The sequence below is a fragment of the Stenella coeruleoalba genome, assembly GCF_951394435.1.
Source record: "Stenella coeruleoalba genome assembly, chromosome: 6".
Taxonomy (NCBI): Eukaryota; Metazoa; Chordata; class Mammalia; order Artiodactyla; family Delphinidae; genus Stenella; species Stenella coeruleoalba.
The window spans coordinates 34,047,768-34,074,148 of NC_137151.1; the positions used below are offsets into that span (position 1 = coordinate 34,047,768).

General features: G+C 43.3%; 1 long non-coding RNA gene across 1 annotated transcript in view; it reads right to left on the reverse strand.

The window, feature by feature from the left end:
* Window positions 1–2,348: 2,348 nt before the first annotated feature.
* The window catches only part of LOC307188210, a 149,503-nt gene continuing 125,470 nt past the window's right edge, over window positions 2,349–26,381 (reverse strand). Inside the window, exons 4-7 of the long non-coding RNA XR_013828842.1 lie at window positions 10,142–10,212; window positions 8,329–8,443; window positions 2,961–3,036; window positions 2,349–2,571 (exon numbers count right to left, since the gene is read on the reverse strand). This is a non-coding gene — a long non-coding RNA (uncharacterized lncRNA). The remainder of the gene's footprint in view (window positions 2,572–2,960; window positions 3,037–8,328; window positions 8,444–10,141; window positions 10,213–26,381) is intronic.

Genomic DNA, 26,381 nt, shown 5'->3' on the forward strand with positions numbered 1-26,381 from the left:
GCCACTAGGGCCTGAGCGTCCGGAACCTGTGCTCCGCAACGGGAGAGGCCACAACAGTGAGAGGCCCGCGTACCGCAAAAAAAAAAAAAAAAAAAAGAGAGAGAGAAGTGGATTTGGGGGCGTTAATTAGTTCATTTGGGAAATGTTAATTTTGAGATTCTATGTTAATGTTAATAAATGTTCATAAAATGTTAATTTTGAGACATCCAGTAGAGCTGCCAAATGGGCAGTTGTAAATCCAAATCTTGACTTCAGGAAAGACGGCTAGAAGATAAATGGCATTTAAAAGTCAGAGAAATGGCATTTAAAAACGTTGAGATTGAACAATGGGGTCACCCATTGGCAAAGCCAAAGTTTGGACCCAGATCTTGGTCCTGCCCTTCTACATTGAAGATTTGAGGTGGAGAACTAGCTGTATTCCTTATCCTTTGTTTCGTTTAGAGAGCAATTAATTTCTATTTTTCTTTTTTTAGTAGGAAAGTATTTCATGTTCAATTTAGAGACCAGACACCAGATAATAAACACCCAAAATGTAAATGACCTATAATCTCATTAAGCATAATCGCTCTTAGCCATTTGATATATTTCCTTTCAGACTCTTGCTAATGTATATATTTTGTATGACACACAATGCCCAAAAAGTATTAGTTGGTTTTGCCTTTTTATAAAAAAAAATATATATGAGAAAGGAAATGTGGGGCCCCTTGGGAGACTCACCTGGTGAATATCCAACCATGAAAATATCATCACTCTCTCCAAGGCAGGCTTTCTGCCCAAGATGCCTCGTTTTGCACAAGGATGGTCAGTGCTTCCCCTTGGGCTGTGCGGCCACTCGGCTCTGCCATCTGCTGAGCAGATGAGGAGCCTGGCTTTCTTTTTTTTTGTTTCTTTGGCGGTACGCTGGCCTCTCACTGTTGTGGCCTCTCCCGTTGCGGAGCACAGGCTCCGGACGCGCAGGCTCAGCGGCCATGGCTCACGGGCCCAGCCGCTCCGCGGCATGTGGGATCTTCCTGGACTGGGCCACGAACCCGTGTCCCCTGAATCGGCAGGCGGACTCTCAACCACTGCGCCACCAGGGAAGCCCGAGCCTGGCTTTCTGACGTGTACCTGTGGCACCTGGTGGATAAACACATAAATGGGCGCTTGGCTGGTGTGACTCTCTTGTGTATAACAGGCCTCACCGCCACGGGGCTTCCACCCGTAGTTGGGTAAGTGAGAGGCTCGTTCTGTGGCAGCAGGAAATTTACTTCCTTACACAAGCTGTGAGGTTCAGGAAAGGGTATTCAGCAGCGGTTTCACAGCGGAGAGAGGAAACCCCTGGGAATTCATTTTGTCTTTTCAGCTCCCAGAACATCTCATTCAGAGAGGAACTGTCATCTTTCTATTCCTGACCTAGTACTAAGGCTCAGAACCAGTGACCTGCCTGCATTTTGCCTGAATTTCTTGCAAACTGTGAGGCCGAAGAGAGAGCAGCTGCTCTAAATACTGATTTGCGAAGGGAGTACAGGGTGAGGGGCAAAATCTGGCCCCTCACCTGCTCCCACACACACACCTTCCCCACTCCATGCCCCATCCTTCCAGCTGCTCCCGCCAGGACAAGGGGAAACTGTGACACGACCACAGGGACCCCAGAGTCAGGATTTTTATCACCATGGAGGTCAGTCATCTCTTACAACAATGCCCGTAAGACACAGCCTCACTCACCCCTGCCAGAGCCTGACATCATGTGCTGATAAAAGCACAGATTTTTGTTTTTAATATTCTTTTTTTTTTTTCCACGCTGTGTGGCATATGAGATCTTAGTTCCCCGACCAGGGATCGAACCTGTGCCCCCTACATTGGTAGGGTGGAGTCTTAACCACTGGACCACCAGGGAAGTCCTATTCTTGCTTTCTGACCAAGTAATCCTACTTTTTTATATATATATCCATTTATTTATTTATTTATTTTATTTTTGGCTGCGTTGGGTCTTTGTTGCTGCAGGAGGGCTGGGCTTTCTCTAGTTGCAGCGAGCAGGGGCTACTTTTCATTGTGGTGCGCGGGCTTCTCATTGTGATGGCTTCTCTTGCTGCGGACCACAGGTTCTAGGCGCGCAGGCTTCAGTAGTTGCGGCTCGTGGGCTCTAGAGCGCAGGCTCAGTAGTTGTGGCACACGGGCTTAGTTGCTCCACAGCATGTGGGATCTTCCCGGACCAGGGCTCGAACCCATGTCCCCTGCATTGGCAGGTGGATTCTTAACCACTGCGCCGCCAGGGAAGTCCCCAAACCACAGATTTTAGAGGCAGCATACCTGGGCTCAAATCCCACCTTGATCAAGTTACTTAATCCCAGACTTGGTTTTCACACCGGCAAAATTGGGATGATAATACCCACCTCTCAAGGCTGTGGGGCAAGGCTAAATAAAATGTCTGCAGATCCCCTGGTCCATAGTAGGTCACAGAAAATGTTATTTCCTGCTCCTGTTCATGGAGACTAGTCCTGTTGACGTGGATTCCCTCTCTGCATCCTCCTTCTGGGGACCTCAGAAGGTCATCTGGCAACACACTTCTCCCTTAGTATCTTCAATAGTGCTCTAGAGAGGGAATCACACGTCATTACCTTGACATTTGCAGTTGATACTAAAATAGATGTGAGGTGAAGTGCTGAGACTCAAAGTCACAGTTCAGGGCCTAAAGAGGGTTCAAAATGAAAATGACCTAGGGGAAGAAGTTAATTTGGGAAAATGTGAGTAACTCTCTTCGGGGGGAAGTGTAGACGCTCTCCCAAGTTGCCTCAACAGCACCAGTCGGTGAGGAAGGCGGAGTGTGGCCAGCCTGGGTATTGAAAAGTTGTTCCTGTCCCAGGGTCTGAGGGGTCTTGAAGGGTGAGAACTGCTGAGGCCTCCAGAAGAATCATGTGTGTGGGTCCCAAGAGGAATGCCTGAGCCCCACTATTATGAATGGCTTCATCAGGTAATCTCACCATCATTTCAGAGTCCTCCCAGGGGAAATGGGAAGGCAGGAGATAAGGCATCTCATCCTTTTCCACTTAGGCGTCGCTAGAAGATACACAGTGGAGAGCAGTAGTGAATATAAGAGCAAGTTCAACTTAAAGTCAAAACTTCTAGTTTCAAGATAATTTCTACAAATGAGTATTAAATACAATGTGACAGGTAGGATAAAGGCCGACTCCTCAACATGGCGTGCTATGCCCTGCGTCCCTCCTATGTCTGCCCCCTACCAGCTGCCCAGAACTTTATTCACATCCTAGAACATGTGTCTCTCACACTTGTGCACCTCCACAAAAGCCCTTCTTTCCTCCTGATCTCAGCTCCAGGGGTGAATACTAGTTGTGTCCAAGGCCAATCTCAGTGCTCCCATTGCCATGCTGGTCACTGGTTTGGGTGTGAGCTTGTAACACAGATCTGGCAAAGAGATGAAAGGGAAATGTGCTGGGGGAAGAGGGGATTCTGGGAAAAGTTTTCCCACTAATTAAGTTTTATCTTTTTTTTTTTTTGGCCACACTGTGCACTTGTGGGATCTTAGTTCCCCGAACAGAGATCGAACCTAGGCCCTCAGCAGTGAGAGTGTGGAGACCTAACTACTGGACAGCCAGGGAATTCCCTTTTCCCACTATTTAAACAAAAAAAGAACATTAAACAAAAAGTTCCTCTCATTCTGCCAGACATTGTCATGTCTGTGTGTGAAGCCTGGAACCATGGCAGCCACTTTGTGACAGGGAGGGAGCTAAGCTGATATAATGAGGACTGCAAAGTGGAAAGATGGAAAGAATCTGCGGTTTTGACAACATTGTTTGAGCCAATGGACTGCTCAGCAGTGGCAGCTGTTCTACCTCAAGACTTGCTAAGTGAGGTAATACATTTTTCTTATAGTTGTAGCCACTTGAGGTTTTTGCTCATTGCCACTAGAAGTGTCCTAACTGATACAAGACTTGAAGTCAATTTTCAATGTTCTAATTTAATCATATAAATAGTCACAAGGCTAAATCGTCTTTCTCTGAATCTTCTAGTTTGTTTTGTGATGGGTTGGGGAAAATTGAGGGCACCATGAAGGAGGAGAAGCACAGTCTTACTTGGCTGTCCATAAACTGAGACTAGCATGTGCCTGAATGAGTGTTTGTTCCTGCAGAGATGGGTAGTTACTTTTCTACATTTTACTAGGAAGTGTGTATGTATATGTTTTAAAAATGAGGATGCACTTGGACAATTTTAAAAGATAAGGACATGAGCGAAAAGCTAAAGGAGCTTTTTTTTTGGTGAGAGGTTTAACGGAAGTCTATACTTGCAGAGTCAAGGCCTTTTTTCTACCATGCACAAGAGCACCTGGCCAACGGGGTGAGTGGGCACAAAAATCCAACTCGCTCCTGGCACAGGCTGCATCTACCTGAAGGAAGGGGTGCATTTTTTCTCAACTGCACAAAGGTACCATAAGGGCTAGCGGTAGTCTTATGGGCAATACTGTTTCAAGGCCGGTAACAAAGTATGGCATAGAGGTCTGAAGCAGATAAGAGGATCTATGTCCACGTTTTGCCCACAACTGCTCTAGAAGTCCAGGAAGTGGACTTCAGCAACAGCAGGAGAGAGCTACTTGAAACAGATGTTCTTGAAACCCTCAGGAGCATACCACTGGGTCTGAAAATTGCTTTAAATATTTCATCACTGACCAGATGTGATTACATGTGTGCTAGTTAGTTCAAGCATCATCTCTAAGTATGTCAGTTGTCCAAAGTAAGAATATGTGTTCCAGGGGCGATCAGTTGGCCTTACATCAGAAGAGCCATAACAGAGTATTTCCGATATCAGTCTTTCCTTCACTGCTTTGCTAACTGGAAGAGTGAATGTCAGAAATTGCTTTTTTTTTTTTTTTTTTTGCCGCACTGGGTCTTTGTTGCTGCTCGTAGCCTTTCTCTAGTTGCGGCAAGCGGGGGCTACTCTTTGTTGCGGTGTGCGGGCTTCTCATTACGGTGGCTTCTCTTGTTGCGGAGCATGGGCTCTAGGTGCGTGGGCTTCAGTAGTTGTGGCTCTGGGCTCTAGAGTGCAGCCTCAGTATTTGTGGCGCACGGGCTTAGTTGCTCCACAGCATGTGGGATCTTCCCAGACCAGGGCTTGAACCCATGTCCCCTGCATTGGCAGGTGGATTCTTAACCACTACACTACCAGGGAAGTCCAGAAATTGCTTTTCAATGATGAAATTAGCAACTTGTTGACTAACATCATTCATGCTTAGAAATGCATTGTCATTTGGTAAAAGAAATGATATTTAAGATATGTGGGCTGGACATAATATTTTAGAGACATTTCCCACTCTTTATAGTCAGGAAGAAAGAATCTTGCACCCTGAGGAAGGATTGTTCCTAAATGGTCCCGTATCCAGCCACTGTTTCTGAGGATTCCTGGTTGCCAAAGCCCACTCTACCCTGAATTGAATCCAGCCTCTGGAATGTTGGAGTCATCACGGCAACTTTAATGGCAGGGAGCTGGAACTTCATTGAAATTACAGAAGAGGTTTTAGGACCATTTTGGTCCCTGCTGCTTGCTAATAAATGTTCCTGTAATAAGTATCAGCAGGGGTGGCAGAGTTTGGTCTGAGACTTGTTTTTATTATGAGAAGATTATGGAGGTCCACTGAAATCTCCCCAAACCATCCCTGAGGTTAGTTTTCAACAGAAAACCATCCTCAATGGCAATACACAGTGAGGTTCCTTTAGAAAGTTTTCTTTTTATATTTATGTATTAGTTAATTTATTTTGGCTGTGCCGGGTCTTAGTTGCGGCATGCAGGATCTTCATTGAGGCATATGGACTTCTTAGTTATGGCATGCATGCAGGATCTAGTTCCCTGACCAGGGATCGAAGCCGGTCCCCTTGCATTGGGAGCACAGAGTCTTACCCACTGGACCACCAGGGAAGTCCCCCTTTAGGAAGTTTTGAGAGCAGTGGATTTTGTCCTGGGGGAGCCAGAACATGAGGGACAGAACGTGGTGAATAGAAAAGAAAGAACAGGGTGATGCTGCATGATCATCTAGTGGACAAACAGATTTCTAAGCACTCGTGAGGCACACCTTTAGAAACTTCCAGAAATAAGTAGAAAGTAAGAGCTGCTGATATCTCACAGTACAGCTGGCTAAGGCTCAAACAATCTTAGTTTGGGCATTAAAAGCAAATGTAACTTCATTTCCTACCTACATACTGGAAAGGTCCAAAATATTAGTTACATCCAGTGAAACTAAGCACGATTATATACACTACAGCATTTTAAGTGTGTAATGGTTGCAGGTATAAGCCATCCTGGAAAAAAAAAACAGTTGGAACAATCCAAGAGCAGAGGTCTTGATCCAAGTTATGGCTTCTGTGAGGTTTAATAGGGACACAGTCCCTTTTCCTCTACTGAGCTTGTGAAGAAGTTTTATCTACTACTTCTGGTGATTTTAGCTGTTATCTTCCTGGGAAGGGGAGGAGAGGAGTGGGTGGTAAAGCTTGTTGTGTCAAAGGCTTGTCATGGGGACCCTCTAGCTGGTAGTTTCAAATGACAATTACGGAGAAAACTGGGACATTTGGGGGTTCCTGGATTTCTATCTTACCTTACAAGGCCATTTCGATGGGGTGACTGTTCAGAAGCATGGGTACCGCACGGAATGAGAACATTCACACAGGCCTTTGGGGGGCTCATAACCACAGATTGACAGGAGATCCCTAGTTGCCTGTCCCGTGGAAGGCAAAACAGAACATTGGACAAGTCAACTGACCAATAGGTATTGAGCTCTTGTTAAGTGCCAAGCACTGTGCTGGTCACTGTGACCCAGTCCTGCTATGAATAGTCTTGTTAATAGCAAAGGCAAAACAAAACATGTTAGGAGTTGTAAATCAAGTGGGGAACAAAAGCTGATGCCTTGAGTGTTTTTCATTCTAGCCAATTTGTTTGTACCAATAAGTAGAACAATGTCGAGCTTAATGCTTACTTCTCCTGAGCCTTGAGGTACCCTCAATTCCCCCTTCCTCCCTTCCTTTCTTCTCCCCAGTAATGAAGAATTTCTGAGCATCTAATGTGTTTCAGACACTCATGCTAGATTCTGAGCATACAGAGATAAAAACATAAGTTATGGCCTTTCGGAACTCATGATCTCGTGTGTGTGTGTGTGTGTGTGTGTGTGTGTGTGTGTCTGTCTGTCTGTCTGTGAGAGAGTGGTGGTAGAAAGAAATAGATAAACAGACCATTAAAACACAACTTGATAGGGAATTCCCTGGTGGTCTAGTGGTTAGGACTCTGCGCTTTCACTGCCGAGGGCGTAGGTTCGATACCTGGTCAGGGAATTAAGATCCCACGTGCATGGCGCAGCCAATAAAAACAAAAAACAAAGAAAAACTTGATAAATACTAGAATAGTGAGGCCTCAGGTAGCTCAGAGGAGATATATCAAACTCAGAAAATTTATGTCAAAGCTATAAACAAGCTCCCTGGAGGTGACGCCACTTGAGCTAGGTCTTAGAGGACAAGCCAAGTGGCCAGGGTGGAGAAGCAGAGTGAAGGGCCTTCAGGTCGGCCTGCAGCATGTGCAGTATGTGCAGTTGTGACTGCAGGAGGCCAAGGAGGGGCTCCAGGGAATTCAGCTTTCAGCAACCGAGACACAGGATGCACTGGGGAAAGGATGGCAGCAGAGCAAGCTGGACTTTGGGCTGAGCCCGGATCACAGAAGAAACTGAACTTAATCCTGAAGGTGATAGAAAGTCAAGGGATTTAAAACAGAGAAGGAACAAAATATATTTTTGTTAGAGGATGTTGAGGACAGACTGCAGTAGAGAAGAAAGACAGAGACAGGGGGACTTCCCTGGGGGTCCAGTGGTAAAGATTCCGCCTTCCAATACAGGGAACGCAGGTTCCATCCCTGGTCGGGGAACTAAGATCCCACATGCCGCCGGGGCAACTAAGCCCGAGCGTCACAACTACTGAGCTCACATGGCTCAACAAGAGAGCCCGCGTGCTGCAAACTACAGAGCCCACGTGCCCTGGAGCCCGAGCGCCACAACTAGAGAGAGAAAACCCGCACACCACAACTAGAGAGAAACGCGAGCAGACCGCGCGCCATAACGAAGAGCCCGCGCACCACAACAAAAGATCCCGCATGTCTCAAGGAAGCTCCCACGTGCCGCAACAAAGGCCCGATGCAGCCAAAAAAAAAAACAAAAGAAAGAGATAGGGTTGTGACAGTTGTTTATGGTGTAATTTTTAAAACAGTCCTTTCAGGTGTATTTATCCATAACATCAGTCTACTCCTATAAGTGGTCTATAATTGACATTTTTAAGTTGAAGTCTCATTATTCTCTAATACTGGTACCTGAATCAAGGAATGTTACTTGTCATTCCTGGGGAATCATGTTGCCGGGCAACTCTCCATCCGTTGCTTCAACAATTCTTCAATGGTTCTTTGTTTCAGAGAGAAGGCAACACTACTGGGATCAAAGAAATCACAGCTCAGCTTCAATTGTCAAATTGATTTGAAGGCCATGGTGAAGATAATAATATCGAAAGCTGGGTTTTACTGAGTGACAAAGGTATTTTCTAAATTCTGAAATTTTCCCTTTAAATAACAAGAAGTAAAGTTTGGACTATAGAGAAGGGAAGAACTTGGATAAGGGCAAAACATTTGGAAGAGGAAAGGGAGAGGGGGCGAAAGGTCAGATACAAATGTCTTGCTTGTCTTGTGGGGTGGAAACTTCCAGAAGGGGTGTAAGGAACCCATTGTTACATTTTGAGAAACCTGAGAACACTGGGGTTTTATGTTGGAGGAGACCACAGGGCATTCAAAGAAGTCCTACATTGGGCAATGGCCCTGCATTGATGCCTTTAAGGAGTGATAGAGCAGCTTCATTCAAGAGCAGTTAGTGGTCCCAGTGGACCCCAGTCTACATGTCACATGAGGAGGCTCGAGGAGGACGCAAAAGTACCAGTAGTGGATGAGAGAATGCTAAGAAAACTGGTAGGCCAGAGGAAGACTGGGAATCAGGAGGAAGCGGTCACAGAACATAGGGTCTTGTGACTAAAAGCTGTATCAGGAAACTTCCGCTTTATCAGTGATTCCCAGAATTCCAGCCAGGACCCATTACTTCTCAGCATCACGGGTACAGTTGGTCCAGTGACCCTGTAGGATGAGGGCCATCTCGTGGAAGGCACGGGAAACCCAAAGCACCCTCATCCCCTGCACCCAAGTGCCCAAGGAGAAGGGAGATACAGTCCTGAGACAGGAAGTGAATTTGAATCCACTATTTACCCCCAGCTGACAATTTTAAACTGGAAGAGACTGAGTTAAATTTAAAAAAAAATTGTAAGTGTCTTCCTCAGCACGAGCAAGAAGGGCATGGGTCTCAAGCAGGATGGGCTCAGTTCATGAATATAAGGTTACTTGGGGTTTTTTTGCATCTGAGTTGTAGTGTGTAAACTTCTATTCTGCTTTACCCGTGTATATCTCACACACACACACACACACACACACACACACACACACACACGCTTATGAATTCCTTCTCTAACAGAAATCATCATGTCAAAAATAGCAGACAGCAGAAGATCCTAGGGAAGGTTGGCTTTCAAATGAAAAAGCTGAGGGTTCTTTTACTTTACAGTATGGGAGGCAACAGAGTGCAGTGGTTAAGACCATGGAGCCCGATGTGTAGTCTTCAAACCCGGGTTCCACTTGGGCAAGTCCTTTATATCTCAGTGCCTCAGTTTCCTCCTCAGGAAAATGGAAATAATAATCACACCCACTTCATAGGCTTGATATGAATACTAACCGGGTTTGATCTGGGAAGCATTTGGAACAGCTCCTGGCATCGAGTGATGCCCTCTCAGACTCTGGTCTCAGGATCTCAAACTCTTGAGGGACTTGTGATTGAAGGCAGGGTCACATGTGAGATGGTGATTTAGAATAACAAACGTCAGCTTTTTATCCAGACTTCTGAATCTGGGCAGTTCCTTTGGCCATAGCCCTTCTTTCCCCCTAAATCTGTCTATTCAGTGGATATAAGATTGTTTTGTCTGTTTCTGACACTAAAGGACTGTGAAAATTAATGAGGACAATGTCTGTGAAGTGCTTGGAATTTTTTAAAGGAAAACTGAATATAAAACAAAAGATGAGAAAATTTTTGAGGCACCTTTTCACCATCTGTAACATTCAACTGTTTCATCATTGTCTTTCTTCTAGGGCTCTCTATGTACTTGCCAGCTGAAAAAAAAAGAGAAAAAATAGCAATCAGAAATACAATACGTTTCATGAAATGTTTGGCATTTTAATCTCTCATAAATTATAGAGCTGAATGGCCTACAGTATATTTTAGATATATTTGCTGGTAGACTTTTTAAAAATTTCATCACCGTGGTAGCATTTAACACACAAGAAGGAATTTCTCTTAGACCTGAATCCAGAAAATTAATCTAACACCTGTTTAAAAATAGAGATGGTTACTTTCTATGTCCTTTTCTCTATTTTTAAAAGCCCACTACTTGTTCATTCGCCTTGCCCAGATGTTAACTGGGAAATGGAAATCTTTTTTTAAAGCCTAGCTAGAAGAACTCACAGATACACAAAAGTGTTGATAGCACCAAAGGTGCAACTTACATCAAAATCTCACAGGATTCAAAATTTTAAGGATCTGTTGTTGCCACTTCACCTTCCATTATTAAATGCATAGAAATCACAAGGTGTGTACCTGTGAGAATTTCGTGAGTTAACAAACATCTATAATATAGAACTAATGCGGGTGACATTTAGGTTTTGAGGCAGAGCTAAATTCAGGTTTTTCAAAGCTTGGTCAGCTGTTCAATACAGATATTGTTTTTAATCTAGTGCCATGATCACTTCATCACATAAGCATGTTTCTTGAAATGGCAGGAAACTTGAGGTTTGAGATATTTTTAGGAGGCGTAGTTCCTATAATCCTCCTAGATGCAAATATGAATTAAACTCAGCTGGATCCACCACCAAGATCTAAAGCAGTGTTTTTCAAACTGGGTCATGGCCCATGCACAGGCCCTGAAATCACCTTATGAATCAAAACCAGCATTAAAAAAATTAGAAGATAACAGAAAACATAACATCATAGTCGTAGTGCAGCTTATGGGGAAAGAGAAAGATTTGTTTCTGTGTGTGTGTGTGTGTGTGTGTGTGTGTGTGTGTGTGTGTGTGTGTGTGTTGGGTTATGATACACAGTGTTTCTCAGGGGGAGCCAATAAAATATATTTGAAAGCTGCTGATCTAAGATTACTGTATGCACACTTCTTAGCCTATATAAACTACTAGTAAGAGGAAAACAGTACACACCTAATGGAAAAATAAGTTTTCAATAAATTTCATAGACCTTGAAATTACCCACAGCCTCTAAACCAGTTATTCCACCTTTGGATATTCATCTTAAGGAAATAATCCAAAATTCAGACAAAGATTATTACATAGAAATATTCACTGCACTGTTATTCATTGTACTGGAAACCCCCAACAGCTTAAGTGCTCAATAACAGAGTAATAGTTAAGTCAATTTAGAATATGAAAACTAGTTGAGTATGGCATCATCATTAAAGGCAACATTTTCAGAGGATTTATAGTGATGTGGGGAATGCTTATAATATTAAATAAAAAAGCATTCAAGCTTGCTTATACTCTATATTAAGAAATGTAAAACTTGTTAAAAGAAAAATGCTAAAATAGTGGTTTTCTGAGTTGAGTTATGGATAATTTTCATTCTATTTTTCTATATTTTTCAAGTTGACTACAGTGCACGTGTATCATATCTATTGTCTAAGGGAAAACAGGTGTTTCTTTAAAAACAGGTTCCCCCTTCCCAGGATAATAGTGTGTGTTCTTATCAGCCAAGTAGCAGTGCTTTTGCAAGGATGCCACCTTGGTTGACTCCCCTGTTGGTCCACAGAGAGTAATATTGCCCTTCTTTCACATGTATATTCATAGTGTAATGACTCTGAAGATTCCAGTTCACACTATTCCTGGGTGATTAGTGCCTGCCCATGGGTGATCTTCCTTTTCTCAAGACCAGCACATCAGTTTCCTATCCCTGCTATAACAGATTACCATCAATCTGGCAGCTTAAAACAACACAAATTTCTCTTCTTACAGTTCTGGAGGTCGGGAATCCAAGATGGTTCTCACTGGGCTAAAATCAAGGTATCACCAGGCCTGAGATCCTTCTGGACATTCTAGGGGAGAACCTGTTTCCTCGCCTTTTCCAGCTTTTACAAGCCACCAGCATTCATGGCCCCTTCCTCCATCTTCAGAGCCAGTGGCATAGCATCTTGAACTCTCTCTCTCCCTGCTTCCATCTTCACATTGCCCTCTCCTCCAACTCTGACCCTCCTGTCTCCCTTTTCACAAAGACCTTTGAGATTACACTGGGCCTGCCTTGATAAGCCAGGGTAACTCACTATCGCAATATCCTTAATTTAATGATATCGGCAAAGTCCCGTTTGCCATGTAGTAACTTATTCACAGGACATGGACATCTTTAGGGAGACCATTATTCTTTCTACCATCACCAGGTTTGACAAAACAGCTTAAAACGGGGGCAGGATGGGGGAAGGGTCATCTCTCTTGCATTACCGATAGAGTGGTTTGAAAACTGCACTGTGCCCAGGTAGCTGCCCCAGTTGTGTGTGGACCCATGATTTTCCACCAGAGGACAACATCCATTAATAACAGGATGTGTCACTCAGTCACTGGCAATAGCCAAAGGTTAGCCAAAGAAGAGATGGTTTCCAACTTTACTGTTACTATGCAAGTCTAAGCATCTCAGAAATGTAGATAAGGTGCAAAAGTACACATAAATAGATGCTAAAGGACCTGCAGGGTTTTTTTTCTTTCTTGTAGTTGATTTCTAATCTCACAGCATTGTGATCAGAAGAGATGCTTGATATGATTTTAATTTTCTTAAATTTCCTGAGGCTATTTTTGTGGTCCAGCATGTGATCCATCCTGGAGAATGTTCCATGTGCACTTGAGAAGAATGTGTATTCTGCTACTTTCATATGGAATATTCTATAAATATCAATTAAGTCCATCTGCTCTAATGTGTCATTTAAGGCCTCAAAATGGGTTAAAGACCTAAATGTAAGGCTGGATACTATAAAACTCTTGGAGCAAAACACAGGCAGAACACACTTTGACATAAATTGCAGCAATATATTTTTGGATCCACCTCCTAGAGTAACACGAATAAAAACAAAAATAAACAATCATGATTCCCTTCTATTATTGTCTCTTAGGCTATTGCTATGTAGATGACAAATGAGCCAGAAAAGGGAGATTATGAGCTCAAAAAGTTCAGAGGTTATTCTAACTCACTTCTTTTTTTATTTTAGAACTTTTAAAGTTCCTCAAGTAATACCACATTGTAAACGAAGTTAGAAAATACAATTAAGCAGTAATAAAAGGAGTGTTTGTATGTCACGCCTGGTTCTTCAAAGCTGAATACAGGGACTTTCCTGGTGGTCCAGTGGTAAAGAATCTGCCTTGCAATGCAGGGGACTCAGGTTTGATTCCTGGACAGGGAACAAAGATCCCACATGCTACAGGGCAACTAAGCCCGCACACCACAAATACTGGGCCCACGCAGCCTCAACTAGTGCCCGCATGCCGCAAACTACAGAGCCCACGCCCTCTGGAGCCTGTGTGCCACAACTAGAGAAGAGAAAACCCGCAAGCCACAACTAGAGAGAAGTCTGCACACCACAACGAAGAGTCCGTGCACCACAATGAAAGATCCCACGTGCCTCAAGAAAGATCCCATGTACTGCAACTAAGACCCAACAGAGCCAAAAATAATTTTTTTTAAAAAAAGCTGAGAGAAGATGGCGGAAGAGTAAGACGCGGAGATCACCTTCCTCCCCACAGATACACCAGAAATACATCTACACGTGGAACAACTCCTACAGAACACCTACTGAACACTGAAAGAAGACCTCAGACCTCCCAAAAGGCAAGAAACGCCCCACGTACCTGAGTAGGGCAAAAGAAAAAAGAATAAACAGAGACAAAAGGATAGGGACGGGACCTGCACCAGTGGGAGGGAGCTGTGAAGGAGGAAAGGTTTCCACACACTAGAAGCCCCTTCGCGGGCTGAGACTGCAGGTGGCGGAGTGGAAAGCTTCGGAGCCGCGGAGGAGAGCGCAGCAACAGGGGTGCGGAGGGCAAAGCGGAGACATTCCCGCACAGAGGACCGGTACCGACCAGCACTCACCAGCCCGAGAGGCTTGTCTGCTCAACCGCCGGGGCGGGCGGGGCTGGGAGCTGAGGCTCGGGCTTCGGTCGGAGCGCAGGGAGAGGGCTGGGGTTAGTGGCGTGAACACAGCCTGCAGGGGGTTAGTGTGCCACGGCTAGCCGGGAGGGTGTCCGGGGAAAAGTCTGGACCTGCCGAAGAGGCAAGAGACTTTTTCTTCCCTCTTTCTTTCCTGGTGTGCGAGGAGAGGGGATTAAGAGCGCTGCTTAAAGGAGCTCCAGAGACGGGCGCGAGCCGTGGCTAAAAGGTTGGACCCCAGAAACGGGCATGAGACGCTAAGGCCGCTGCTACCGCCACCAAGGGGCCTGTGTGCGAGCACAGGTCACTCTCCACACCCCTCTTCCAGGGAGCCTGTGCAGCCCGCCACTGCCAGGGTCCCGGGATCCAGGGACAACTTCCCCGGGAGAACGCACGGCGCGCCTCAGGCTGGTGCAACGTCATGCCGGCCTCGGCCGCCGCAGGCTTGCCCCGCACTCCGTGCCCCGCCCTCCGCCCAGCCTGAGTGAGCCAGAGCCCCGAATCAGCGGCTCCTTTAACCCTGTCCTGTCTGAGCGAAGAAGAGACGCCCTACGGCAACCTACACGCAGAGGCAGGGCCAAATCCAAAGCTGAGCCCCGGGAGCTGTGAGAACAAAGAAGAGAAAGGGAAATCTCTCCCAGCAAACTCAGGAGCAGCAGAATAACTGAGGAAGAAGAACGCATAAGTGACCTGGAAGATAAAATAGTGGAAATAACTACTGCAGAGGAGAATAAAGAATAAAAAGAACTGAGGACAGTCTCAGAGACCTCTGGAACAACATTAAACGCACCAACATTCGAATTATAGGGGTTCCACAGAAAGAAGAGAAAAAGAAAGCGACTGAGAAAATATTTGAAGAGATTATAGTTGAAAACTTCCCTAATATGGGAAAGGAAATAGTTAATCAAGTCCAGGAAGCACAGAGAGTCCCATACAGGATAAATCCAAGGAGAAATACACCATGACACATATTAATCAAACTACCAAAATTAAATACAAAGAAAACATATTAAAAGCAGCAACAGAAAAACAACAAAAAACACACAAGGGAATCCCCAAAAGGTTAACAGCTGATCTTTCAGCAGAAACTCTGCAAGCCAGAAGGGACTGGCAGGACATATTTAAAGTGATGAAGGAGAAAAACCTGAAATCAAGATTATTCTACCCAGCAAGGATCTCATTCAGATTGGCTGGAGAAATTAAAACCTTTACAGACAAGCAAAAGCTGAGAGAGTTCAGCACCACCAAACCAGCTTTACAACAACTGCTAACGGAAATTCTCTAGGCAAGAAACACAAGAGAAGGAAAAGACCTACAATAACGAACCCAAAACAATTAAGAAAATGGGAATAGGAACATACATATTGATAATTACCTTAAATGTAAATGGACTAAATGCTCCCACCAAAAGACACATATTGGCTGAATGGATACAAAAACAAGACCCATATATTTGCTGTCTACAAGAGACCCACTTCAGACCTAGAGACACATGCAGACTGAAAGTGAGGGGATGGAAAAAGATATTCCATGCAAATGGAAACCAAAAGAAAGCTGGAGTAGCAATTCTCATATCAGAAAAAATAGACTTTAAGATACAGACTATTAGAAGAGACAAAGAAGGACACTACATAATGATCAAGGGATTGATCCAAGAAGAAGATATAACAATTGTAAATATTTATGCACCCAACATAGGAGCACCTCAAGACATAAGGCAAATACTAACAGCCATAAAAGGGGAAATCGACAGTAACACATTCATAGTAGGGGACTTTAACACCTCACTTTCACCAATGGACAGATCATCCAAAATGAAAATAAATAAGGAAGCACAAGCTTTAAATGATACATTAAACAAGATGGACTTAATTGATATTTATAGGACATTCCATCCAAAAACAACAGAATACACATTTTTCTCAAGTGCTCATGGAACATTCTCCAGGATAGATCATATCTTGAGTCACAAATCAAGCCTTGGTAAATTTAAGAAAATTGAAATTGTATCAAGTATCTGTTCTGACCACAATGCTATGAGACTAGATATCAATTACAGGAAAAGATCTGTAAAAAATACAAACACATGGAGGCTAAACAATACACTACTTAATAATGAAGAGATCACTAAAGAAATCAAAGAGGAAATCAAAAAATACCTAGAAACAAATGACAATGGAGACATGACGACCCAAAATCTATGGGATGCACCAAAAACAGTTCTAAGAGGGAAGTTTATAGCAATACAACCCTACCTTAAGAAACAGGAAACATCTCGAATAAACAACCTAACTTGCACCTAAAGCAATTAGAGAAAGATGAACAAAAAACCCAAAGTTAGCAGAAGGAAAGAAATAAAAATCAGATCAGAAATAAATGAAAAAGAAATGAAGGAAACGATAGCAAAGATCAATAAAACTAAAAGCTGGTTCTTTGAGAAGATAAACAAAATTGATAAACCATTAGCCAGACTCATCAAGAAAAAAAAGGAGAAGACTCAAATCAATAGAATTAGAAATGAAAAAGGAGAAGTAACAACTGACACTGCAGAAATACAAAAGATCATGAGAGATTACTACAAGCAACTCTATGCCAATAAAATGGACAACCTGGAAGAAATGGACAAATTCTTAGAAATGCACAACCTGCCAAGACTGAATCAGGAAGAAATAGAAAATATGAACAGACCAATCACAAGCACTGAAATTGAAACTGTGATTAAAAATCTTCCAACAAAAAAAAGCCCAGGACCAGATGGCTTCACAGGCGAATTCTATCAAACATTTAGAGAAGAGCTAACACCTATCCTTCTCAAACTCTTCCAAAATATAGCAGAGGGAGGAACACTCCCAAACTCATTCTATGAAGCCACCATCACCCTGATACCAAAACCAGACAAGGATGTCACAAAGAAAGAAAACTACAGGCCAATATCACTGATGAACATAGATGCAAAAATCCTCAACAAAATACTAGCAAACAGAATCCAACAGTACATTAAACGGATCATACACCATGTCCACGTGGGGTTTATTCCAGGAATGCAAGGATTCTTCAACATATGCAAATAAATCAATGTGATACACCATATTAACAAATTGAAGGAGAAAAACCATATGATAATCTCAATCGATGCAGAGAAAGCTTTTGAGAAAATTCAACACCCATTTATGATAAAAACCCTGCAGAAAGTAGGCATAGAGGGAACTTTCCTCAACATAATAAAGGCCATATATGACAAACCCACAGCCAACTTCGTCCTCAATGGTGAAAAACTGAAAGCATTTCCACTAAGATCAGGAACAAGACAAGGTTGCCCACTCTCACCACTCTTATTCAACATAGTTTTGGAAGTTTTAGCCATGGCAATCAGAGAAGAAAAGGAAGTAAAAGGAATCCAAATTGGAAAAGAAGAATTCAAGCTGTCACTGTTTGCAGATGACATGATACTACACATAGAGAATCCTAAAGATGCTACCAGAAAACTACTAGAGCTAATCAATGAATTTGGTAAAGTAACAGGATACAAAATTAATGCACAGAAATCTCTGGCATTCCTATACACTAATAATGAAAAATCTGAAAGTGAAATCAAGAACACTCCCATTTACCATTGCAAAAAAAAGAGTAAACTATCAAGGAATAAACCTACCTAAGGAGACAAAAGACCTGTATGCAGAAAATTATAAGACACTGATGAAAGAAATTAAAGATGATACAAATAGATGGAGAGATATACCATGTTCTTGGATTGGAAGAATCAACATTGTGAAAATGACTCTGCTACCCAAAGCAATCTACAGATTCAATGCAATCCCTATCAAACTACCACTGGCATTTTTCACAGAACTAGAACAAAAGATTTCACAATTTGTATGGAAGCACAAAAGACCCCGAATAGCCAAAGCAATCTTGAGAACGAAAAACGGAGTTGGAGGAATCAGGCTCCGTAACTTCAGACTATACTACAAAGCTACAGTAATCAAGACAGTATGGTACTGGCACAAAAACAGATAGATCAATGGAACAGGATAGAAAGCCCAGAGATAAACCCACGCACATATGGTCACCTTATCTTTGATAAAGGAGGCAGGAATGTATAGTGGAGAAAGGACAGCCTCTTCAATAAGTGGTGCTGGGAAAACTGGACAGGTACATGTAAAAGTATGAGATTAGATCACTCCCTAACACCATACACAAAAATAAGCTCAAAATGGATTGAAGACCTAAATGTAAGGCCAGAAACTCTCAAACTCTTAGAGGAAAACATAGGCAGAACACTCTATGACATAAATCACACATAAGATCCTTTTTGACCCACCTCCTAGAGAAATGGAAATAAAAACAAAAATAAACAAATGGGACTTAATGAAACTTCAAAGCTTTTGCACAGCAAAGGAAACCATAAACAAGACCAAAAGACAACCCTCAGAATGGGAGAAAATATTTGCAAATGAAGCAACTGATAAAGGATTAATCTCCAAAATTTACAAGTAGCTCATGCAGCTCAATATTGAAAAAACAGACAACCCAATCCAAAAAATGGTCAGAAGACCTAAATAGACATTTCTCCAAAGAAGATATGCAGACTGCCAACAAACACATGAAAGAATGCTCAACATCATTAATCATTAGAGAAATGCAAATCAAAACTACAATGAGATATCATCTCACACCAGTCAGAATGGCCATCATCAAAAAATCTAGAAACAATAAATGCTGGAGAGGGTGTGGAGAAAAGGGAACCCTCTTGTACTGTTGGTGGGAATGTAACTTGATATAGCCACTGTGGAGAACAGTATGGCGGTTCCTTAAAAACTACAAATAGAACTACCAAATGACCCAGCAATCCCACTACTGGGCATATACCCTGAGAAAACCATAATTCAAAAAGAATCATGTACCAAAATGTTCACTGCAGCTCTATTTACAATAGCCTGGAGATGGAAACAATCTAAGTGCCCATCATTGGATGAATGATAAAGAAGATGTGGCACATATATACAATGGAATATTACTCAGCCATAAAAAGAAACGAAATTGAGCTATTTGTAATGAGGTGGATAGACCTAGAGTCTGTCATACAGAGTGAAGTAAGTCAGAAAGAGAAAGACAAATACCATATGCTAACACATATATATGAAATTTAAGAAAAAAACATATCATGAAGAACCTAGGGGTAAGGCAAGAATAAAGACACAGACCTACTAGAGAATGGACTTGAGTATATGGGGAGGGGGAAGGGTATGCTGTGACAAAGCAAGAGAGAGGCATGGACATATATACACTACCAAACGTAAGGTAGATAGCTAGCAGGAAGCAGCTGCATAGCACAGGGAGATCAGCTCGGTGCTTTGTGACTGCCTGGAGGGGTCGGATAGGGAGGGTGGGAGGGAGGGAGACGCAAGAGGGAAGAGATATGGGAACATATGTATATGTATAACTGATTCACTTTGTTATAAAGCAGAAACTAACACACCATTGTAAAGCAATTATACTCCAATTAAAAAGAAATAAGATAAATAAGTCATTGGGATGTAATGTTCAGCATGAATACAGTCAATAATATTTTAATAACTTTGTATACTGACATATGGTAACTAGACTTATCTTGGTGATCATTTTGTAATGTATAAAAATATCGAATCACTATGTTGTACACCTGAAGCTGATATAGTATTGTAAGTCAATTATACTTCACTTAAAAAAAAAAGAATTTGTCATTTTTATTGGTCATAATTGAATATTTTATGATTATATAGAAATAAAGGAGCAATGTGTTAAAAAAAAAGCTGAATACAAAACAAGTAGATGCCAGGGTTTTATTTATTTATTTACTTTTTTTAACATCTTTATTGGAGTATAACTGCTTTACAATGGTGTGTTAGTTTCTGCTTTATAACAAAGTGAATCAGTTATACATATACATATATCTGCCAGGGTTTTATTTTTTAAAAGACCTTTTAACTGAGTTGTGGATTTAGAAGATTAAAATTCATTTAAACAACTAAATTAAACTTCAAAGCAATAAAAACATTTGGTTATGAGCTTAACTATCTTCATACATACTGCTTTCGGTTTCTTTTAAATGCAATAGTGTATGAAATTAATGTAGAGTCTCAGTTTTCTCCAGGTTTGAGCAGACCCCTCCGTCCCCCAGCTTTTCTTTCATAGTGTCCAGTTCGTGTTTTTCCTGCTTTCCTTCGAAGCTGACAGATGAAATAAAATGCCAGCATTGGGCTTCCCTGGTGGCGCAGTGGTTGAGATGCAGGGGACACGAGTTCGTGCCCCGGTCCGGGAGGATCTCACATGCCGTGGAGCGGCTGGGCCCGTGAGCCATGGCCGCTGAGCCTGCGCGTCCGGAGCCTGTGCTCCGCAAAGGGAGAGGCCACGACAGTGAGAGGCCCGCATACCGCAAAAAAAAAATAATAATAATAATAATAAATAAAATGCCAGCATTCACAAGCCAAGGAGCATTTTCTTTTAATTCCTCTTTGTGGACAATGAAGATATGTGACTCTTTCACGTCTGTCTCTTCATTTCCTTTAAACGTTTTCTTCTCAAGCTATTACCCTACCTGAAATATTCCAGCCTCCCCTCCATGTGCCTAATTTCAGTCCATCCCCTCAAAGCTTGGCTCAAATACTATTGACAAGCTACCCCAAGTCTGGTACTTAATCACCAGTCTGTTTATGAAGCATTTGCATGGAGCCTGGCATTTTCGTCACCTTTTCCAGCCACGCGGACCTCCTCTGACAGAGGTTAGGTAACTGTCCCAGTCTCCCAGCATGCTCAGCAACATCCTGGACACTCCAGCCGAGTCTTCTGACCCTTTCCCAGGTCTTGAGTCACTGCCCCCTGCTGCCTCTGGTGCCCATCATATGCCCCAAATAGATCTTTACATTTGATGATGGGATTAACCTTTCAGATGTTTGTATCTTTTCACCCTAGACACATTATAAACTGTGTGAAGGTGAACATCACATTGATTCATGAAAAAGTACAGCAAATGTATATTGAGCTCCTACTCTTTGCTGGGTACTATGCTGAGGGCTAGAAATGCTAGGATAAATTAAGACAATTTTACCTGTAAAGTTCTTAGAGTCTGGTGAAGAACAGAGAAGTAAACCAGCAGTGACATGGCCATGTGAAAAGTGTCCTAAAATAGAAAAATGTGAGGGCCGCCCAGACAGCCTAGGGGTCAGGAACGCCTTTCCAAAGGAAAAGTCCTCTGGGACTCTGGTCCCTGGCAGTCCAGTGGTTAAGACTCCGCACTTCCACTGCAGGGGGCAAGGGTTTGATCCCTGGTCAGGGAACCGAGGTCCCACATGCCTCGCGGCCAAAAAAACGCAAAGGAAAAGTCCTTCAACTTGAAAGGCAAGGAAAGCAGGAGGGAGAATTCATATATATTCAGCAGGCACTAAGTGCTCAACACGAACCAGGTGTCATTCATATATCACCTCATTGAATCCTCACAGCAACCCTAGGAAATATGTGGGGAGAGCAGAAGACACCAGACAGGTATGGTTCATTTACTGTGTTTCACCATCTATTACTAATACCAGCAAACTCCTATGCAGCACTTCTAATGTGCTGGCACTATTCCATATAGTTCACGTATGTTACTCATTTAATGATTACAACGACACTGAAAGGTAAGTACTCTAGTTACTTTATTTTACAAATCAGCAGAGTAAGCACAGAGAGGTTAAGTAAATCGCCCACAGTCACACAGCGACTTAAACCAGGCAGTCAGGCTGCAAAGTCTGTGCTCATAATCACCGCACTATGCAAACTCTACCAGATTATTTTTTCATCCCTTGAATATTTTTACTGGCAAAAGTAATGGTTTACTAGAGAAGCCAACAATTTAAAATGTGTAAAATGTTAAGTCACTTCTTCACACTTCCCCTGATTCCAATGCCAGTATTACTGGTGAGTTTTGAAGCTAGGTATAACTCTCCCCATTTTACAGATGGGAAAAGTGAGTCTCAGAAATATTAACTCGCCTGGGGTTACAGAGTTAGCAGGTGGACATCTGGGATTCAGCACGCTTCTGGCTCTGCCTTCTGGGTGGGAACTACCAGGCAAGCTGGGGAGTCTGGCGAAAACCTCTGGAGCTGACGACAAGCACATACTTTGCCAGCAAAATCAAGAAGAGCTGCACCTGCCATGCTGATGAAACTGGGCTTTTCTTGTTGGTGATGTGCAAGGGGGCACATGACACTACTGGCCTTTTAGGAAGTTCTCTCTGGTGATAGTGTGGAGGATGGAACGTCAGAAACCAGACTGGGAATGAGGCAGTGGGGAGGACTGACATACTCAGGATACTGGTGGGATGGGGTGATGGAACTTCATAACAGATTTGTTGTGGGGATGGAGGGAAAAGGACACGTCTGCTGTGCCTCCCTGGCTTCTGGCCTGGGTGACAAGGGGCGGGGGAGTGGGCACTTGTGCCATCCCCAGAGGTAGGGAGGAAACTTTCTTCCCATTTGGACCTTGTTTGTGTCAGGAAGTTAATTCATGGTAAAATTTCAACATTTGTTCTAGACCAGAAAAACAAACGAACAAAAATCCTTTTGTCTTTGTTATACTGATTATGGAACAGCTAGAAAACGTACTTTCTTGCAAGCAGCCTCTCAAGGGTTCTCGGAACCCCTTCAGATAGTTCAAGCATTCTGAAGTTACTTTCCTGCTACTTCCTTTCTCTAGCTCCTCAGGGGAAAAGTCTGCCACGCCTGAAACCTCCCACCCATTGAGATTTCCTATCAACCCAATTTCTCCATCAGTGAACCTAATTCTGGGAGACGGTTTACCAGCTGCACACGGCAACGACTCACCTCTCTCTGGCCAGCAGCAGCAACTTCAACAGCTGGACCAGAAAGTTAGAAAGACCACAGCGTGGCGAAAGTGAGCAGGTTTGCTAGTGGGAGGCCAGGACTGGGCAAAGTTGCAGGAGTAACAGGTCTTTGTCTCGGCCTTGAAGATCCTAAGACATAGAACAGACTAAGTCAAGGGGACCCACTACAGTGCTAATCCTGCAGAACTCTGTAACTCAGGAGTCAGCAAGCAGACACACTGCGGTATCTACTCTGGGGTTTCCAGACAATTTTTTCTGCTTTTGTAGAATTAAACAGCATAGCTCTACCCTGCTAAGTCTGTCCCTGAGCGTTTTCTGGACTCCATGAGGATGCTGATAGCAGCCAAGTTAACTACTGACCAGCTAAATGATCTCAAAATCCAACAAAAGATAAACACAAGGAAGACAGCTGGGGGGTGTTCAGTGTAGTCTCTGAGCCTGAAGGAAGTCACTTCAGTGCAAAACTATAGGGTAGTAAGGGTGATGCCATACTATTTTATGTTCAGTATCATCATTTTACCTGGTGGTGAAGCAAAATATTTATCCAAAAAATTTCCCCCCAGATGGCTAGAAATTTTAATTTGTGTGCTCAATGCATACACTTCAGGTCCTTGGAAAACTCACTCCTCACGTGCTGTGAATAGATGATGGGAACTTGTCTGACTCACCACCCTCTCCCAGTCCTGATGGCCCAGGGAGAGACCACCCACCTGAAACTGCAGAGAAATGCCCTTAGGGCAGAACAGGAGGGTGGGCTGGCCCAGGCCCTACCTAATGGCATGCAGAGGAGGGGATGGGCACGGGGAGGCGGGCAGTACCTCCCATGGTGTCTTGTGGGCTCCTTGTGAGAACTGAGGTGCTTGGAACTGGGGGGCCACAATGCCAACCCCAACCTGGCTAGTCACTAGAACATCTCTGCCCTCTCCTCCCTCGGCCAAGTCCGTGTTTCTGTCCCTCTAAGTCTGCCCTTGATACTCATTTATCCCATTCCACTTGCATAAATATCACACCGAGGATGGTTTCTCAGACCTGCCTTGACAGAAGAGGCAAACCACACCAGGAGTTCCGGACTCATGTTCCTCTACTGGCCGGTAGGTAGAGTAAATGTGTGAAGCAGTCAGCTGTAAACAGCTGGAAGCAGGGCAGGGCGGGGTGGGGGGGTGGGGTGGAAATGGGGCAAGCTTCAGAGGACACTTCTGTAATCCCAATCATTCCCTCTCAAAGTTTTCTTCTTTGTGTCACCATTCTGGTCAAACAAAAGACAGTTGATCCTCATTATTGGAGGATTCTGAATTTGCAAATTTGCCTATTCACTAAAATGTATTTGTAACCCCCAAAGCAATACAGCTGCCCTTCAGGAGTCATGGGGGATTGGTTCAAGGACACCCCGGCAGATACCAAATTCTACGGATGCTCACATCCCTTTTATAAAATGGTGCAGTGTTTGCGTGTAACCTACACACATCCTTCTGTATACTTGAAATCATCTCTATGGGACTTCCCTGGTGGTCCCTGGAGTCTTCCCTAAGACTCCGAGCCTCCAATGCAGGGGACCCAGATTCCATCTCTGGTCAGGGAACTAGATCCCACATGCCACAGCTAGACTTGGTGCAGCCAAATAAATAAATAAATAAAATACTTTTAAAATAAATAAAAATAAATAAATCATCATTACTAATAATACCTAATACAATGTAAATACTATGTAAATAGTTGCAAGCAAATTCAACTTTTGCTCTTTGGAACTTTCTGGAATTTTTTTTTTGTAGTTTTCGATACACTGTTGGTTGAACCCGTGGTTACAGAGGGCCAACTGTACTTGCAGCACTTTTGTAGTCATTTGCGGACATGCCAGAGCAGAGGGAAATTTGAGTCTCCAGGCACATAGCTGAGGTTAAACAATCTGATATTCTGCCTTCCTGTTTCAGCTCTCATACTGTAAACAGCATCATCTCCACAGTCTATGTAGGGACTTGTTTTTAAATTTTTTGAGCTTTTCGTTGGTGATTTTGCTGTTTAAAATGACCCCCAAGCATAGTGCTGAAGTGCTGTCTTTCCCTAAACTCAAAAAGGCCTTATGTGCCTTATGGACAAAAATAAATGTGTTAGATAAGCTTCACTCAGGCATGAGTTTAATGCTGTTGGCCATGTGTTCAATGTTAATGAATCAACAATATACATTAAATAAGGTGCCTTTAAACAGAAACACACGTAAAACAAGGCTACGGTATTCATCGCTGATGAAAATGTGACCAGAGGCGCACAGGAACCTAACCCTTCATCTCCCCTAGGAGTAATGATTCGGTATTTGCTGCAACTTTATAGACTATAACTACCAATAATGGTGAATCATCTGTCTCTGAAACCCCTGTCAGGTTGGGAGCCCTCATTTGATGATCTTATCTTAGTTCTCAAAGTTCTCAGAGGTCTCTGTCAAGGGACTTCTATGATATGGTGGGTTATTGCTTGGGACTCATAGTAATGTACTGGAGTTTGTGTATGATTTTTTAATTAAGTGAAATGAGTGTATTTCTATAACGATATAACACTGGAGAATGCTTTCTAGAATGGGAAGATATACCAGTCACAGCCTCCACAGCCCCCACTGGCCAAATCCAACTGGAAGCCAGTTGACAAAGGAGACTGGGGTCAACCTCTGGGGTGCAGAGAGGACAAAGATTGGGTGTAAGAGAGAGGCAAATGGAGAATTAAATCCACACAGGGAGCCCAGATTTAATCCGGCAGTCCCATTATTAATATACAGATACTAAATGCTCTGAAGGAAAAGAGCTCGATGTTCTGACAGCTTAGGACACAGAACAATGACCTGGACAGGGAGTGAGGGAAGCCTCCTCAGAAGGAAAGCCTGAGCTGAGACCTGAAAGATGAGTAAGAGACAAGCATCCCTATTAGAGGGAAGAGCATGTACAAAGGCACTGAGAAGGAAGGGGGCAGGATGCTCACCGGGAGCTGTTAATAAGAATGTAAAATCATGGGGCTTCCCTGGTGGCACAGTGGTTAAGAATCCGCCTGCCAATGCAGGGGACACAGGTTCGAGCCCTGGTCCGGGAAGATCCCACGTGACGCGGAGCAACTAAGCCCGAGCACCACAACTACTGAGCCTTAGCTCTAGAGCCCGCGTGCCCCAACTACTGAAGCCTATGTGCCTAGAGCACGTGCTCCGCAGCAAGAGGAGCCACTGCAATGAGAAGCACACGCACCGCAATGAAGAGT